Here is a 7,437-nt window from a genome sequence, read left to right on the forward strand (position 1 = left end):
AAAGAGCACTGATTCACTGAGGCATGCACCTGTCTCCTAGGAAAACAGGCTCTCCTGATAGGCATGCCAGTATGTTGGTTTGTGATGCACCAGACCGGTCTCTGAGGATGCCAAACATTCTACTCCATTTTATCCTCACAACTCCGCGGATCAGGCATAATTATTAACCCCCCCACTTTTTAACAAAAGGAACTGAGACACCATAAAGCTTACATAAACTATGCAAGTTCACAGAGCCAGTAAGTGTCTAAGCCAGGAACTGAACCCAGAGCCCACGCGTTTAACCATTACACTATGCTACCATGAAAATGAGAGAATTGCAAAACTTTAGGGGAAAAAGTATCAAGTTAGAAAATGCCTGCTTCAGGGGCGCCTGGGTGGCTCAGTTGGTTAAGTGACTGCCTTCGGCTCAGGTCATGATCCTGGAGTCCCGGGATCGAGTCCCGCATCGGGCTCCCTGCTCGGCGGTGAGTCTGCTTCTCCCTCTGACCCTCCTCCCTCTCATGCTCTCTGTCTCTCATTCTCTCTCTCTCAAATAAATAAATAAAATCTTAAAAAAAAAAAAAGAAAGAAAGAAAATGCCTGCTTCAATTCTATATTATTAAATTCACATGAATGATAGAGCTGCTTATACCTCCACATATGATAGGAAACAAACCAAGGTTGGAGAAGAAAAGACATCCCATTGTTCACCTCTCTCTCCTGCAAAGTCAGGGAAGCACATATATTGTGACTGTAGAAAAGTCCCTAGTGTCCCCATCTTTCTAAAAAGTTCTCTAAAGCATTACATAATGCCCCGAATTCACAAGAGCATAATTTATACTACCAGATAAATTCCATGGTATGTGGGCTAGAGGCTCTCCGATGACAGGCACTTGCAGGAAGAAGCATCTGGCTGACGATCCTTACTTTACTACTAGTCTTTGGTTTGGAAAACAGGCAGTTTTCGAGTCCCTGTGGGTCCAGCCGTCACCAGGCAATGGGAGTGTGCCGTCTCCAGAAGCCCCAGACAGCCTGTAATATCAGCTGTGAGGACTGGGACAGTCCCTATGCTCAGCATTGACGTGGCTGTCACAGCAGGGAACCGACACTGAAAAGGCTCACTAGACGGGGACAAAAATATCAATGTCACAGACTGATGCTCCTCTGAGGGAGAGGCAAGATCATTTACAAGCTATGAAAAGTTGAAGGTTGAGAGGATATTTTCACCTTGGCCTTCACCAAAAAGACTGTTAATTAGTGCGACTTAAGACAACAGGGCAAGAAAATAAAATCAGCTTAGGAGAGAAGAAAACAGTTGTTGACAACAGAAGGAAAGCAACTGGGCCTAAGGCCAAATACCTGCTCCTTCCTTGCAGTTGCAGCCTGACGGCCAAGGAGGGAGGGGAGAACAAACAGGGCCTCAATACACCACGGATTTGAGTCCCTATTGCTTCTGCAATTGAGTGGCTTTGTTAAGCAAAAACAAACAAAAAACAAGCATAAAAACAATGAATTAGGATTGAAAGTAGATAATCAATCAACTTATTAAAACAGAATTTAAAAAACACCCAAGTTTTCAGCAAATAAAATTCTGGCAGGAGCCTCTTGCTGGAGGCAGAGGGAGCATTTCTTATAAAAAGCATCTGCAACTTTTTCTCCTCATCTCACTTCCCTTTCTGGGTTCTCTTCTTTTGATCCTGCTGCAACCAGCACGCCCAAGCCCCTCGAAGGTCTTACTTCCCTGGAACATGTGAAACTAAACGATATTTAGGAAAACACTGCCGTTCCTTCTATTCCCTCTAAGACAGATGACTGTATTTTAAGTTACTAAAAATTTAGGAAGGACCAAATAGGAAATAGTAATCAAAGACTAAAACAGAACAAAACTACTTCTCAAGCAAAATCAATGAAAGTAGCTAACAAATAATTTAAAAATAAAATTTCTCAAACAAAATCAGTGAAAGTAGCATCGCTTCTCGGCCTTTTGGCTAAGATCAAGTGTAGTATCTGTTCTTATCAGTTTAACAAAATCAGTGAAAGTAGCCAAAAAGTTTACATAGTCCCACATCCTATTGTCCTAAGCCAAAAAGGTTGGTTCCACTTTGTATCTACTTTGTATCTGCTTTCCTGTCTTCTAGAGAAAGAATAACAGAACTAAAATGTGTATGAACTTGCATGTGTGTTGAGGAGTGCAGGAAAGAGGCCTACCCACCGGCTCCCCTCCCCATGTCACCTTTCTGTCCACAGTCTGAATTACCACTTTGTTACATTTCTTTAAATCCAAAGTTTTCCCTTTGAGAGTCTTGGGATGCGGGTTGCCCTGAATCTCCATCACCAGCAAGCCTGCCTTCAAACAAATGACAATCAAGGTCCACTTATAGCTAAGAACTGATATACTCACTTGTACAAGTTCCCTCCGGAGACGTGAAAGAACTCAACTTTCTTTTTTCTTTCTTCCTTTCCTTCCTCTCTGTATTTATTGAACTCTAGGAGGCTAGTACCTTCCCACTTTACTCTAATTTCCAGTCTTATAGGCATAGCCAGATGGAAGGGGGGTGTTTGACACCTCGTCTTACTCAGGCATTAGCTGCAGCCTCCAGTGAAAGAGTTCTGGAAAGAAAGAGTTCACTCCTTTGCATGTTCACAACCTACATGATAACCAGTAAGGATGGTGCGGGAATAGGAAAGGACAAGATTCTCTCACAAAGTTTTCATATTGTGTTTATTTAAATATTGAATTAACCAGGACTAGAATATCAAATAGGCAAACAAACAAAGAAGGAATTGGATGCCATTCTGATGCTGTGCTTAGGATCTATCTAATCAGAGTCAGGTCATGTGCTTCTTTTTTTTTCCTGCCAATTTTTAACTTTATTCAAACAACCTGTAACATCGTTTCCCTAAATCCAATATGTGAACCACCTGCCTCAAAGCCCCAAGATGCTTGCTAAAAATGCAGATACCTTGACAGTCCCCCAGGCACAGTGACTCAGTTTCCTGATGATTCTTAAATATGCTGATATTTGAAGGGTTCTCAGACTTTAAAGTACATGAGAATCATGTTGAGAATATGCATAAAATGCATATTTTTGGACTGGGATTCAGTGGTTCTGGATGAGGCTCCCAATCTGCTTTTTTTTTTTTTTTTTTTAACTTATTTAGATTCTTTTTTCCTTTTTTTTTTTTTTCTGTTTCTTGAGTATATTTGACACACAAATGTTACATTAGTTTCAGGTGTATAATATAGTGATTCAACAACTCTATACCTTATGCTGTGCTCACCACAATGGAGCTACCATCTGTCACCATACAATGCCATTACAATACCATTGACTATATTCCCTGTGCTGTACCTTTTATTCCTGTGACTTATTCATTCCATAACTGCAAGCTTATCTCCCACTCCTCTTCACCTACACCCAACACCCATCCCCCTCCCCTCTGGCAATCATCAGTTTGCTCTGTGTATTTATAGGTCTGATTCTGCTTTTCTGTTTGTTCATTCATTTGTTTTGTTTTTTAGAATCCACATATAAGCAAAATCATATAGCATGGTTTTTATCTAACTTATTTCACTTAGTGTAACCCTCTCCAGGTCTACCCATGTTGACACAAATGGCAAGATCTCATTATATATATATATACATATATATATGTATATGGCTTCAAAGTAAAAAATATATATATTAGACACGGATTACCAGCTCTTCTTTATCATATATACCACCTCTTCTTTATCCATTCATCTATAGACGGACATTTGGTTTCCTTCCATGTCTTGGCTATTGTAAATAATGCTACAATAAACAGAGGGGTGCATATATATTTTCTAAATAGCATTTTGTTTTCTTTGGGTAAATACCCAGTAGTGGAATGACTGGATCATATGGCATTTCAATTTTAATTTTTCGAGGAACCTCCATACTGTTTTCCACAGTGGCTATACCAACAGAGCATGAGGGTTCCTTTTTCTCCACACTTATATGGTCAATCAATCTATGACAAAGGAGACGAGAATATACAATGGGGAAAAGACAGTCTCTTCAATAAATGGTGCTGGGAAAACTGGACAGCAACATGCAAAAGAATGAAACTAGACCACTTTCTTACACCATACACAGAAATAAACCCAAAATGGATTAAGACCTACATGTGAGACCTAAAACCATAAAACTCCGTTTAAAGAAATGTTAACACAGGCAGTAATTTCTTTGACATCAGCCATAGCAACATTTTTCTAGATATGTTTCCTGAGGCAAGGGAAACAAAAGCAAAAATAAAATATTGGGGCCACAGCAATCTGCATTTTTAGAAAGCCACTCCAGTAATTCTGAAATAGGAGCACACTGTTCACAACACTGCACAGTTTCTGAGTATTGTGCAATGCAGGCAGCTCTACTCCCCAGCTCTTTGACTACTGATAGGTCTCAGTTTTATCTTACAAGTCTTGGTCTTTTCTGTTCTCTCTGTGGTGCCTTCCCCAGTGCTAATTTACCCCCATGCTTCCATTACTGTACAGCCTACTGTTTAGATTCAAGTGCAGAAAGAAACTTCACTGGGGATGCAGAATATTTCATGGAAAATGCAGCTATGGAAGAGATAGATCACAACTAGGAATCTCATTGCTCAGGATGTCCTTCTCAGATAAATCATGTTGTACCACCCTCAACTGACCTGAACACACCTTGCCACCAGCCCTGATTTGGGTCACATTCTTACAGCTAGGTCCCCCTAGCCTGCGCTCCAAACCCAGGCATGGCTAATGCCTTAAGTTGTATTGGTGGTCCCTGCCCTGGACTGCCAGCTCTTCTATTACCATCCCCTGAACTGTGACTCGCCCTGATCTCAGACTTCCCTGTTACACTGCCCCCTCTTTTATAATAATCTATGTTTAATATAATTGGCTTTTGTTTTATTTACTTTGAAGACTTATTTTACAGATTTGCATTTCAAAAGTGTAAGCAATACCATAACAGAAATTTGGGGAAAAGAGAAAACTTGGAAAAATAAATTAAATAATGAAAGAATATTGAAAGTAATACACTTCTTTTTCTCCATTTTACAAATTAGAAAACTGGGATAAAGAACAATGAGCAGCATTCCAACTGTATTTTTTCATATATGCACCTTTAGTCACATGAATAGATGGGTTAGCCTGGTGATGGGTATTAAAGAGGGCATGTATTGAATGGAGCACTGGGTGTTATACGCAAACAATGAGTCATGGAACACCACATCAAAAACTAATGATGTAATGTATGGTGATTAACATAACAAAATAAAATAAAATAAAATAAAAAAATAAAACAACTTGTATCTTGGGGCGCCTGGGTGGCTCAGTCGTTAAGTGTCTGCCTTCGGCTCAGGTCATGATCCCAGGGTCCTGGGATCGAGCCCCACACCCAGCTTCCTGCTCAGCGGGAAGCCTGCTTCTCCCTCTCCCACTCCCCCTGCTTGTGTTCCCTCTCTCGCTGTGTCTCTCTCTGTCAAAAAAAAAAAATAAATAAATCTTTAAAAAAAAACTAACGTGTATCTTATATTTCCCCCAATATTCACCAATTTATCTCTTTATATATTCATTAACAAATATTTAATATACTAGTGTCACACTGCTGGTTTATATTCTTTTAAAACTTTTGCTGATACAATAAGCAAAATGTGATACAACTTTTTGATTTAATTTTTATTATTTTGATTGCTAGTGAAGTTGAACATAATTTTCAAATAGTTGTCTATTAATTGTACTCCATTATTTATTAAATATCCACTTAAATCCTTTCTCCATTTGTCTTTTGAGGACTTTGTGACTTTTTGCTTAAAAACACTTTATATATAAAAATTGTCAGGGCACTTGGGTGGTTCAGTCGGTTAAGCATCTGCCTTCAGCTCAGGTCAGGATCCTGGAGTCCCGGGATTGAGCCCTGTATCAGGCTTCCTGCTCAGTGGGGAGTCTACTTCTCCCTCTCCCTCTGCCCCTACACCTGCTCCTTCTCTTTCTCTCTCCCTCATTTTCCTCTCTCAAATAAATAAAATCTTAAAAAAAAAAAATAAAAATGGTTAATTCTTTGTTGATCATAATTGCTACATTATTTTCTCAGTCTGTAGTCTGTATTTTTATTTTGGTGGTTTAAAATTTTTCATGTTTGTTCTCTCTCCCTCTCTCTCAAATAAGTAAATAAAATCTTTAAAAAATAAAAAAAAAAAAATTTTAAAAGGGCGCCTGGGTGGCTTAGTCGGTTAAGTGTCTGCCTTCGGCTCAGGTCATAATCCCAGGGTACTGGGATTGAGTCCACATCAGGGGTCCCTGCTCAGGGGGAAGTCCTGCTTCTCCCTTTGCCTCTGCCCCTCCCCCCTGCTCACGCACTCTCTCTCTCTCAAATAAATAAATAAAATCTTAAAAAAATAAAAAATAAAATTTTTCATATATTGAAATATTTTAAAAATCATGTTAAGTAGTTCCATTTGTAAATGTCTTCATTTATGATCTGCTTTTTTCTTTTACTTGACATAAAAAATTATTTCCTCTCCAGATGTTTGATAAATATACAGTTGTTTTTCCCTAATTTTCATTTAATCTACTGGAATTTGGAATAAGATTTGCATTTGTCTCCCAGTTTCTCCTTAGGCCTTTACAATATCCAAGACACTGTCTTCTCTACACATGGTTATTGTATTCCTTTTTTAAAACCTAGTAGGATTAAGCAAGCATTAAAGGGTGTCCTCTGTATTATAGCTAATCATGCATGGGTTGGACTCCCTGCTTGAGTATGAGCTCCTTGGGGTAGAAACTCTATTATATTAATCACTCACTCTGCCAGCCACCCTGCCTGCCCTAATTTCAGCACAGAGACTGATGCCAAGAATGTGTTCAAAATTCTATTTACAGAATAAATTGAAAGTCAGGATCCTTTGGCTTTATTAAATATTTTCAATGTTATAAATTCTAACTCTGATAAACTAGTATTAACGGTGTAGTTCTAATGGAAAGATGGTATAACTCTAAATTCACAGTTGTATGTAAATTTAAGTGGTGTTTTGCTAAAGATACTCAGAAAAGTCCCCATCGAGAAGGGTGCCTGTTTTGTGGGAAGCAGATAGTTGGGGCTTTCAGACAGAACTTATGACATGGGTCATGGGTGAGTTGATTTGGCCTAGGAGGAAAGCAAGGTATTAAAACACACACACACACACACACACACACACACACTCCCCAGTATGTTTGAAAAAGCAATATCCCCACAGATTTTTCAGCTTGTAAAATATCTTATCTAATTAGGTAGTGTTTGTGTGAAGAGTGCCCTGGGAGCACTGATTGGTGAAGTGAGCTGCCCCAGGCCCCAGGACTCAGGCCCAGACCTGAACAACCTTTAGAGGAGTTGGCCTGGACTCTTGGCAGTCTCTAATGCTGCTCCCTTGAACCCACCCTGGTCTGAGGCTGGCACACAGGGGAACAAC

General features: G+C 39.4%; 1 non-coding gene across 1 annotated transcript; it reads left to right on the plus strand.

The window, feature by feature from the left end:
• The first annotated feature begins 1,950 nt into the window (after positions 1-1,950).
• LOC123862785 (U2 spliceosomal RNA) lies at positions 1,951-2,142 on the plus strand. Its single transcript, XR_006795452.1, has one exon. It is a non-coding gene; the product is annotated as a U2 spliceosomal RNA (small nuclear RNA).
• The last annotated feature ends 5,295 nt before the right edge of the window (positions 2,143-7,437 follow it).

Source organism: Mirounga angustirostris, unplaced genomic scaffold, assembly GCF_029215605.1.
Source record: "Mirounga angustirostris isolate CCGP_5_RB_7025 unplaced genomic scaffold, mMirAng1.0.hap1 SCAF_9, whole genome shotgun sequence".
Lineage (NCBI taxonomy): Eukaryota > Metazoa > Chordata > Mammalia > Carnivora > Phocidae > Mirounga > Mirounga angustirostris.